We start from the raw sequence: 12442 nt of genomic DNA, 5'->3' as shown, positions 1-12442 counted from the left end.
CACTGGTTGGTTCTAATCCTCATTGCTGTACACCCGTATCCAGTTTCCCAATAAGCTTAATTACTGGGGAAACATGTGTGCTTCACTTCCTCTACACAGCCGATTCAAATCACTGAACAAGCACCATGTAATCACCACAGTAGCACATCAACCAGTCACAATGAAACAGCTAAGGGGAACAGGAAGTGATGAGTAACACTGATGATGGCCTGAGGGCCGAAACGCGTCTGTCCTCCTCCTGACTACTGCTGCTGCTGTTCCACTATTAAAAAATCGAACCTCTGTTCGAAGTGGAGCTGTGTGTGTGTGTGTGTGTGTGTGTGTGTGTGTGTGTGTGTGTGTGTGTGTGTGTGTGTGTGTATTGCAGTTGAAAACAGCGTCCATCCCTTAACATGTGTGGTCATAAAAGGTACTACACCACATTCTTGAGGCTACATACAGACAGACAGACCCACATACAAACATACCTACACACACGGCCACGTATAGGGAGCTCCACACAGCTCCAAAAAGACTCTTAATGATTGAAAACGTGAGTGCGGGTTGCTTCTCTTCTTATGTTATTCAGAATTCCGCACCCAAGATACCCAGAAATACGACAAATTCTACAACGAGTTGAGCAAACCAGTTCACATACACTCTACTTCTGTCCTCTCTCTTCTCACTGAATAAAACAAAATGATGACGCAGAAGAAAAAATAAATCACCCAGTGCTTTACACCAGTAACTGGGGTGTTACAAATGAAACAGATTCCACCACACCACCAGTCTTTAGTCTACTCTCAGCTACTAGGGATGGGAGGATACGCGATATTATCATTTATCGTGATAAAAAACACTCACGATAATTATATCGTAGAGATTTAATTTATCGTGTTATCGTCCTCCGTCATGGACTGGGATCAATTGGGTATCTGCATATACGCCATTTTGTTCTACTTCCGGGTGTCTTTCGACTTCCTTCACAGGTGTTACTGATGATACTAATTAAGGCTCTGTTTGATTTATTGTACAGTGGTTCTTTAATTTCAAGGACCGCCATAAACTCTGTACAAATGGAATCAACAATCCATTTGTACACTCTCAGAGTTACACACCTGTATGGGGACATTTGGAACCCACTCAAGGACACAATGGGTGCGTTTATATGCACAGATGTATTCCACTTATATTCTGAATAACTGCTCATTCAGAATAGAAATGCTCATATAAACGTTTAGGAATGGCCATTCTGGTCTGACCCGAATGAATTTTCATTCTGGTCTGAAGAGGTGGTTTATGCCGTTTCAATCGGGATACATTTGTCATATAAACGCTCCATTCGGAATGAACTGCTGTCTGAACTGCCCCCCCCCCTTCTCCGACCTGAAGTAGGCCTACTTTGCGCATGCCCAAAGTTCTATTCCGAATGAATCCTTTGGTCATGTAAACGACAGTGGAATGAGGGATACTTGTATTCAGGTCCCATGTAAACGTTTGGGAATGAAGCTCTATTCAGAATAAGTTCATTCTGAATGGCATTCTGAATGTGCATATAAACGCACCCTTTGAGACCCACTGCAGCAGAGTGTTTCCAGTGAACCAACATTCACTCTGTTTGAGCAGAATGGAACAGAGCCTTCATTAGTATCATCAGTAACACCTGTGAAGGAAGTCGAAAGACACCCGGAAGTAGAACAAAATGGCTATGTGCATATACCCTATTCACCTTTTATTTGCCGAGCTGCATATCCGGTACCACTTAAACCCTCTATAATTGGTAAAAGGTACTTTTTTTTGGCAAAGACATTTGATAGAGTACGTATATTATAATATAATATACGTACTCTATCAAATGTCTTTGCCAAAAAAAATGCCAATCTACAAGCTCACAAGCTTGTAGATTAGCAGATTAGTAGTTGTGAGCTTGTAGATCTGCTATTTTTTGGCAAATGTTCCGCCCCAGGATAATGGATTATCGCGATAATATCGTAAATCGCGATTTCTTTTGTCACAATAATCGTGATATGAAATGTCATATCGTCCCATCCCTACTCTCTGTTCAACTATAACGTGGCCGAACAAAGTCACCAAACCTCCCGACTGTCACCCGCTAATAGAGATAATCTCAACGCGCCTCAGCGTGTGCTCTCCTGCAGCATAAAATGAGGAATTAACAGCTCCTTGACACAGGGTTGTAAATGTTAAGCTGAATTTAATGGCGGCCAGGTTGATACATCTTGCGGGTCTTGGGGTATTAAAAAAACATTTAAATGAGTTGTGCTGATCAAACTGCTGGCGTCCTTTGTTCTAAGGCCCATGATTTATTCAGGGATGCATGCACTTGGACCAATTTTCTCTCTCGGTCTGCGAGTCCCTCTGACTCCCACTCTGCGTGGTTGGTTACATTATAAGGTAAGCACATTGAAAACCACAAAGGTCCAGGCTGTATAAAAGTATAGTCACAGTAAGGATACATGCAAATAGGACTACTAGTCCATCAGTGTTGATTTCGTCAACTAAAACTATGACGAAAAATGTTTGTCGACTGTGTTTTTTTCACTGACGAAAACAAAATAAAAACTAAACAAAAACTAAGCTGTGGTGACTAAAACTAAGACTAAATATATTGACAATTTCGTCAACAAAATAAAAACTAGACTAAAACGTTGGGGAGGGACTAATGGAGAAGAGAGTAATTTTATGTTTTGTTGCTCTCAGGTGTTGCGTGCTGAAAATAGCCGATCTACAAGCTCACAACGCGTCGCAGCTTGTGAGCTTGTAGATCTGCTATTTTCAGCACACAACGAAGTGTAAAATCAGTCATTACGATGCCATCAAGGCCTGCCAAAATACATTTTAGTCGCCTAAATCAACTGTAGCTTTAGTCGCCTAAAATCTTATGATATTTAGTCGACTAACATTAGACTAGAACTAATACTTTTCAGGTGACTAAATTATGACTAAAACTAAATTACATTTTATTCAAAAGACTATGACTAAAACTAAATCAAAATTTGCTGTCAAAAACAACACTGTAGTCCATGGGCCATTCCAGATGTCGCTCTCCGAAAGGTGGCAAAGGTTACAATGCATTTTTGAAAGGCTCTATATCTGTAGATAATATTTTGGTATGATAACCCTTTCTGAGACACAGCTAAATTGGTGTTATCAGCTGCTAAAGTCGGTGTCCCATTAACTTTACTATGGGGGAAAAAATGCAAACAATATTAATGTGCTTTAAGTAGCATATGAGGGGTCAAACTATGTTTTTTTTTTTCATGATTCTGAATCCATTGCAAGCATGTGTTTTGCACGAAAAACATTCCTTGGGCTAAAAACGGCCCCCACATATCTGTGAAGTGACGACTTTTCATCACAAGACCATAGTTGTGTGGGTCTGTTTTTAGCACAAGGAATGTTTTTGTGCAAAACACATACTTGCAATGGATTCAGAATAATGAAAAACCCAAGTTAAAAACCCAAGTTAATGGGACACCGACTTTAGCAGCTTTTCAAAAAGGCATAGTAACCTTTGCCACCTGAGAGTGACATCTTGTATGGCCCATGGACTATATATAAATTCATAGATCTGAAGCAAAAAAAACAAAAAAAAACAGGTTTATATGACAGGTGTCCTTGATGGCTTATTAATGTCGTTATCAAAAATGAATTACAGTACCAGAGTGAATATCGTTACTGTTGGGTGGAAACCTTATTTTATGACCAAAACTACTGGTTTTCAGGAAAATAATGTAATAAAATAAAACGAGTCATATGGGGGTCCTTGAAATTCATATTTTCCACTGACTTTTTTGAGTGTTTTTTTCTCGCAACTCAACTAACGTCCATAGTATAACGCACAGTATACATCTGCTGCTATGCTCACTGCTCACACACACCATAATATCTTACCTCGGATACTATGTGTAAATATGTAGATTTGTTTGTTTTCATTGATTGATCTCTCTTCTTCCCTGTCTACTTCTGCAAACCTGTGATGTGTCAATAAGGCTGATTCCATTTCAAGTTTGCGAAACAACTGGTCTACTCTGTACTGTGCAATAATGACCATATGGACATAAAAGAGGGTGAATAACTATAGTGGCCAAATGAGAAGCGTGTTATTTGGGACAGACGAAGTCACTGCATAAAGGAATCGTGAGAGCAGGCAGGGTTTATTCAGCTAAGCTCCCCATTTATATTGGCAAATAAGCCTCGCTTCCCCCAAACGTTTTTTTTTTTTTTTTTTTTTTTGCACCATAGTCATAAAATCCATTGCCTGTGTCGGTCGTATTGTAACAAGCTTCTATAGCCCCGCTGCTCTCACCCACTGGGCTTGAAGCACCGTTTTTAGCGGACTGCTATATACTGAGTGTTATTTCAAATGTCAGATTCATATACGCAATACGCCGGCATTGCTAGCTGAATAAGCCAAAAAAATCAGCGCTCTTAAAAAACTAGGGGGCTATTGCAATTCAGAAACCCCAGCCGGAGAAAAATGTTCCCCGTGAGACAAAGGCTGACACATTTACAGTACATCACTCTGCTGTCACCCTTTAAAGGTAATAGATGATGTAAGCTAGACCTCTTTCTCTTCCCGCCTGCGTTATTACTCTTTGTTTGGCCGCCTGCCAGGGGCTCGTGTAAACCACAGTTGTCCTTGCTGATGTACTTTGCTATTTGTTGTACAAACAATAAGTGACAAATACCCTCAACTACCAAAAACAGGCCATTATCTCTACTACTTCTTATGCCGCGCCGCATCCGATCTTTTTATGGCCACATTATGTGTGCTCACACAGAAACATGTTTGGCTTGAAGGATGATGGATTGCTCTCAATACTAAATGGATGTGGCGAGATTGCAGCAAGGACAAATAATATGGCTTCTCTCAGACGCGTATTGAAATTCTGGATCATTAGTGTTGTGGCCTGTTGTTGTTTGGCCAACGCCACGATCCATCACATGTCCTCCAGGAGTCATTGATAATGAAAAAAACTAGATTATTGGAATCAGAACGGCCAATGTACACTACGTTACATCTAGATATGGAGGGTACAGTTTCAACAGCCATTCATCATGTCTAGTTACAGTACGTGTGCAATCTATACCAGTGGTTTCTCAACCTTCTCTGGATCAGGGCCCACTTGAAAAAAAGAAAGCTTGTTCGTGGCCCACCCATCTGTCCACTTAACAAAGCAGCTGGTCAGATGGGTGGGCCACACATGGGCATTTTCAGAGCAAGTTTATTTTTTATGACCAGTCTGTCGCTTCTGAATGAATTGAAGGTAGGCTAAATGATTTTCTTTGGTTAAAATACGTAACCGTTAAATAGCTCTATATTCTGATGGTACTCATTGCTTTGAGAGTGTTTGTTCAGTAACAGGCCAGTCCCAATGCCTCTCCAGAACATGCATTTTCAGGTCGGGACACCATTTTTATCCAATCAGGATAGAGAACTCAGTCAGGATACAGATTAAACAAGTGAAATTGGAAGTAATGACAAAAAAAAATGAGAAGACAAAATTGGAACTGGAACATAAATGGGTACTATTTCCTGATTGGCTGAAACTTTGTCACCTACCTGAAAATGTTTTATTTTTATTAAAGAGCTGTAGAGAAATTCTATAGCAATGGTTACTATCAGAATATAGTGTGTCAACCTTTTAACAACACACTTATTAGCCTGGTTCCAGCCCATAGACCCGCCCACTCTCAGTGGACTGTTTCCCTGGTCTGGTGTTGAGTAAATGAATCGGCAGTTTACCGATCCGAAATTGCGGCTTCTCCAATGAGCGCGGGGGTGGGTCTAACGAATATCCAATCCGCGCAGCAGTTGAAATGATTACATTTCAGGAAGTTCATACTCCAGGCAGGCACACACACACACACACACACACACACACACACACACACACACGCTGATTTCACCAAGCTGTTAATGTTGATTACATGTTTCTGGTCGCAGTTCTGTGTGGAAGCAGTCACTGGCACAGACAGACACGCACACACACACACACGCCGCAACCGTGCGTCTTGATCATGGTGCGTCGCAATCACTGTGCGTCGCGATCAAGTCCCTCCCCCGTAAATCGTTCACACGGGCACAATGTCAGACTCAAGCGTCAGCTGAGTCTGAAATCGGGCTAACACACTTTGGTTTTAATCAAAACATATCACTTACCCTACCTTTAACATTATAACATAAATCTTAATCTTTTGGGGGCTTATTTGGGGGCTCACTTGCAGTATCCTCACGGCCCACAGATTGAGAACCGATGATCTATACCATTATGGCCAGTGACATTACAAAGAGTCCAAAATTGCACAATTCGAGGGAACATTGCCAAAGTCTATTGCACAGTTAATTTGCGGAAGAGTTGCGCTGCTTACGCTTACAGCATACAGGGCACAGGTCCTCTCGGTAGCTTTTGGCTGACGACACACACATGCATACACTTATTAATCATGGTAGACGCTTACATTCCCTTATATGTAAACTTGGAGCATAAATTATGTTTATATAGAACTGCAAAATGGCAACACGTTACTCATTATAACTGACATATAAGGAGATCTCCGAAATACCTCGTCCTCGAATGCACATTGCTATGTTTGGACAAACATGGTCCAGTCACGGACCAAGTCAAGCATAATGTCTGACTCTGAACATCATCGTTCCCTTCGATCAAAACACTCATGTTTGTGTCCTTTTCCTCCAGAGTGTTTTCTGCCTTCCTGCACATGCAGGTTGAAAGAAAAGTTGAGTCTAAGTTCAGTCAATTCCCCCGAATTATCAGACTTTAAGGAGGCTGGAGCAATAGCCCCCATTATGCCGTCTGACCCACTTAGGAGCTGGTAAAAGGGAGCCAAACAGAGTGCGCATCCAACTAACCTTTCTAAAGCATGCCGTGTCGCACTTAAAAAGGAATTCCTCCTCATTGACTCATCTGGTTAAAGGAAAGTTTAAAGGATCACAGACGGGGGAACCTTAATTCCAAGCGGCTCAGAATACTGAGTACCCTACAATTACTTGATGTTCCATCATAGATGTGCATGATTGTAACATTTTTCATTTTTCTCAAAAGCGAGTTCTTTATCTTCTTGCAGCCAAAGATGAATATATCGTCGTTGTCGGGTTGAAACCTTGTATGTCCAAAACTGTTCGTTTTGTATTTATCATTTAAGAATGATTTAAAATAGTGAAAATAGCTGATCTACAAGCATAAAACGCCTCGCGCCGCGAGGCGTTGTGTGCTTGTAGATCCGCTATTTTCTCTAGTTTTGTGCGACAGTCTTGTATGATGAAGCAGGGCTTTACTTTACGAGTAAACACACAAATTTGAAACTTGGGAGATACGAGGTTTCTGCCCAACGACGACGATTATGTTCAGGTTTTTTGCCCTACGACGTGCTCTGAAGTCCATATGGAGGCAGAGCAGCAGCAGCAGTTTTTACTTAGCACAGTTGTTGGAGTGTTGAAAGCCTTGAGACCTGCGGTGAACCCGAGGCCCCGTGGTGATGTTTCATACAGAGAGGCCAGGCACTTAGAGAGGGCTGGATGAGGGCTGAGGCCGCTGAGACTACAATACAGTTATGTAAGGACACAGTCAGACCCCAGAGCCGGTACAGTACAGTACAGTACATACCATTAGATTTGAATTTACAGTGTGGCCAGTAATAACATGCACTTGTGGATATGTATTTCGGGACAAAATGTGTTTTCAGTTCAGGACGATTCTTATTTAGGAAGCATATCGTTGCTGTCGCTGGGCACAGGGGGCAGAAACCTTTTATCTCTGTATATTTCCCAGCTCATTCATATGTGGGAAAATATGCATGGCCACATTTTGGCCACATTTTGTCCAACCTAAACAACCAACTGCAACGCGAGTCACACTTGCAAATGAATTCCGTCCTTGTCCCTTTTATGCCCATATATGAAGATCCCTGATGTCATCATTATTAAGCCCATATATGGACATATTGTGTCAGTCTCATTTGGTCTATATGACATCAAACATCTATGATGTCAGACGTCAGTCATCTCCATATTTGGGAAAATATGGCCTCAACTTAAACAACCCTAACCCTAACCCTAGTCTTTAAAAGACAAAGAAGCGGCCGCACACACTGTAGCCAAAGTGCTAATATTTATTTTAGGACGCAGAGGGAAAGTTGATCCCATGCCAAAGCGTCAGTTCTCACCCAGCAGTCTGTCACCCAGGCGGATGCGTGCACGCGCCCATGTCCTTTAGGACGAGGTCCCTTCTCGCCCTCAGGGCGTCTTATACTGGTATTTTCATTTTATTTTATCAGGATGGGGCTGCTGTGTGTTTAGTTCATAGACCTGCTGTTCTTTCCTGCATGGCTCCAGGTTGACATTAGGTTGTTGGACAAGTCATGAGCTAAAGTGACAACTTCATTTATTATTACACAGCTCTAATGGTCTGCTCAGCCCAATGCTTTCAGAGGACGTGGAGAGCGTGGTTAAAAATGATGATGACCAGTGGTGGACAAAGTGTTCAACCCCAGACAGTACTCGAGTCAAAGTATAGATAGGCTACTCCTGGTCAAATATTATACTTCACTTCAAATGAAAGTTGCTCTGTAAAATTTGTACTTCCATTAAAGTAGTAATTTATAAAAGAACATGCTTTCCAAAAATATGTTGGTTTTCACAGGCTTTTCTTTTTAATATCAAAGCATTGCAAAAATCTAACAATTTTCCAGCCATTTTATAAACAATATTGCGATGCGACGCATTGTGAGCTTGTAGACCTGCTATTTTCACAATATGTGAAATAGGGCTAAAGTTCTTAATTCATCGTGTAGGCCAGGGGTCTTCAACAGGGGGTCTGGGACGCCTAGGGGGTCGTCAGAGTTTCTACAGGGGGGCCACCAAATCCTTGTGTGATAGGATAATTATTTTCAATTAAAAACGTTGAACCCTCGCATCCCTATTCTGAGGAGAACTTCAGCCAAAAATAGCAGATCTACAAGCTCTGAGAGCTTGTAGATCGGCTATTTTCAGCAAAGAGGTTTGTGTAGAGGTTAAAAAGAGCAGACCAAGTACAGATTGAAAGTAACCCTGAAACAGTGGTAAATCAGCCAACAACCCACAACCTCGAATGGTAAATTGCTTTTCTACCACTTTTACCATATAAATTAAAGAAAACACAGTTGTAACTTGCAAGGATCTTTAGTTACAATCATTAATTGTTTCAGTGGGCGGTGTCCATGAGCCAACTCAAGGTTGTTGACTGATTTACCACTGTTTTAAGCCAATCAGAATCCAGTGTTTGAACATGTGAACACAAAAAGTGGTAGAAGGTCAAGTTTACTACGTATCAACGATTGAAGTGGCTAAATGTCAGTGCTGTTCTGCATAACACATTTATACAATATGTAGAGGGGGTCCCTCCCTGCTTCATCTCTCTCTCAACTAAGGGGTCCTTCGCCTGAAAACATTGAAGACGGTGTAGAAGGTGTAGGCCACTTATACCTTCCTAGAAATGTTGGATTAAAATAAAATAAAAAAATACTCAAGTAAAGAACAGTACACAGGGGCGTCACAAGGGGGAGGAAAGTGGGACTGAGTTACTAGGGCCCAAAGTGGAGGGGACCTAGTAACTTTAGCTATTGAAAAAAGCAGATATACAAGCTCACAGCGCGGCACCGAGTGCCGCGCTGCGAGCTTGTAGATCTGCTATTTTTGAAAAATTGTGAAAATGTGTGTAAATCTTGGAATATAATGTATTTTTTAAGCGGACATTTGTAACTAAAATTTTGCTTCTGGTGGGGGTCCTTGGAACTAAATATTTTGAGATGGGGGTCCGTGGCCAAATACATAGCATTTTGGGCGTCCTTGACATGAAAAGGTTTGAGCACCACTGACATGGAAACATAGGTTTCTTGCACACATTTCCACAATGTTTCTAAAATAGCAGATCTACAAGCTCACAGCGCGGCACCGAGTGCCGCGCTGCGAGCTTGTAGATCTGCTATTTTTTCAATAGTTAACATTCATGGGGGGCCCGCAGTGAATCCTTGTACCCAGGGCCCAGAATTTGGTGTGACGCCCCTGACAGTACAGACAATAAAAAAATGGTATTGTCCAGCAGGGCCTCGGCAGAGTGCTCCTGGAGGACGGTGGAGTGCATGCATGTTTGACGATGACCGCCTCCCTTCCAGTAACACTGAGCTCATGTGTCACCCTTTAATTAGTCTCAACAACTATTCCATAATCTCTGAATGCTATATAGAGTCTGGAACAGCAGCTCCCGAACGGCGAGTATCGAAAACGGGCATTAACGTTCAAAAAAATATATTTTAAAATGTCATTTCTGCTAAGCAGCAAGCTAAACATGCTTATATGATTTTTATTTATATAATGATAAATATGTGTGATGTGAGACTGAAACGGAAGTGACGTGAGGGCTTCACTTCCGCTTCATCTCGCACTCGCCGTTTCTATTTCCGTCTGCCAGACTGTATGCCGGGAGCATTTGACCAAATCGCGGAGGCAACAGTCTGGCTACGCGAGACTACCCTTTAATTGGAAAAGAGACACTGTGTTAGGGAAGAAAGATCAATGTCACTGGCAGCATCTGTAAGCCAGACTGATTTAATTCATACTCACACACGAGTGCGCGCGCGCACGCACGCACGCACGCACGCACGCACGCACACACACACACACACACACACACACACACACACACACACACACACACACACACACACACACACACACACACACACACACACACACACACACACACACACACACACACACACACACACACACACACACACACACACACACATAATGTATTATCCATAATTGTGAGGACATCAACATTTTAGGACAGCAAATTTTCTCAACAAAATAATACAAAACTAATATTTTCTCAATTTTTAACCCTAACCCCAAAGCCTGTGTTATTCAAATGAAACTAATTCTACAATACTTGTAGGGACATTTGGCCGTCACAAGTACAGCGTCACAAGATCTTACACACACACACACACACACACACACACACACACACACACACACACACACACACACACACACACATGTGCGTGCGTGCACCAGTGATATAATTATTTATGACTAATGTGGTGAGCGGAGAGGCCATGGAGTGATGTACTGTAAATGAGTCAAGAGTAGAGTTGGACCGCGCACGTCACGTACATGGCAGTTCATAGGAACTGCAGTGAGTGAAACCAGAGGACCGATAATTCCTTCTCTCCCCCAACACATTGGCTTGTTGTGGCTCCACAGCCTGCTGCCGGTGCACAAGCAGTGTTTGACGGCGCCAACAGTTGTGCCACGTTGACATTACGTATGGTGGCCTGTGGTTGGCAGCGAACTTTGAGACCGGTCTTCGCCATTGTCTTAGAGATGCAAACAGCACAATTTATCGGCATTACTGATGAGTTTGTGAGACTGATGGTATTCACAGTGATGGATGCTTCTGTCTTCGCGCAAAACTATGGTTAATGTGCAGCGTTGTGTTGTTCAGATTTTTTGTCCTGGCTCTGATAGCCACAGGGATAAAGGGAGGAACACTTTTTAGCATTACTCCGCTACATATATTACGTCGGAGTAATGCGTGTCAGGACACAATTAGATGACAACGGTCTGTAGAGAGAACGGCGAGGTCCCGGTTGCGTTGTCACTTTTTTTCCAGTGTTCATACAAAGACACACCAGGGACTGAGACGATGTAGTGTGCACACCATGTCGCTATAGGTGGCAGTGACACACTATCTGGCGGTGTGTGACATCATGTCCGCTCTACTTCCTGTCACAGCATTTGTTTACATAATCACCATGGCAGCGTGCAGGCTCCACTGCTGTCGCCTTTGCAGCGTTAGCCATGACATCACACATTTTGCGGTTTCCCTGTAACTCGCCCGTTTAGATGCTGGAACACACAAGGAGGACCGCTTCAAAGATTTTCACCCTGGGAAGAGCGTTTCCTTTTTGCGTTTTCAACCCCCGAAAATGCCATTGTTGTCTGAACAGAAGGCATAATGTATCTGACATTTCATTTTGCGGATTTCTCGTGGAAACGTTGTCGTCTGAACGCCGCCTCAGTCTCTTGCCTGTCTGCATTGGCACAAAACATGCTGCTGGGGTGATATTTGTCCATAAGAATAATTCTTGCTCCGTTCAAACACCTGCTATCATGGAGCCATGCATGGATGGGATGGGAGGTCCCTGTGGTGTGCTCAGCTGACCCCACCACCATCCGCAGGGCTCCCATGGTCCTGGGGGAGCTAGTCCCATACCAGATGGTCAAGGCCCTCGTCCGGATGCTAGCAGAAACCTTCCAGGAGACCTTGAATCGCCTGGCCTTCTTCGCCACAGACTCTGTGTGCATTTTCCATGTCAAGTCCTCGGTGACGTGCACACCAAGGTACTTGATACTGCTCACCCTCTCCACTAG

This window comes from Nannobrachium achirus, assembly GCF_963921795.1.
Source record: "Nannobrachium achirus genome assembly, chromosome: 21".
NCBI lineage: Eukaryota > Metazoa > Chordata > Actinopteri > Myctophiformes > Myctophidae > Nannobrachium > Nannobrachium achirus.
Note: the sequence above shows the minus strand (reverse complement) of the source record.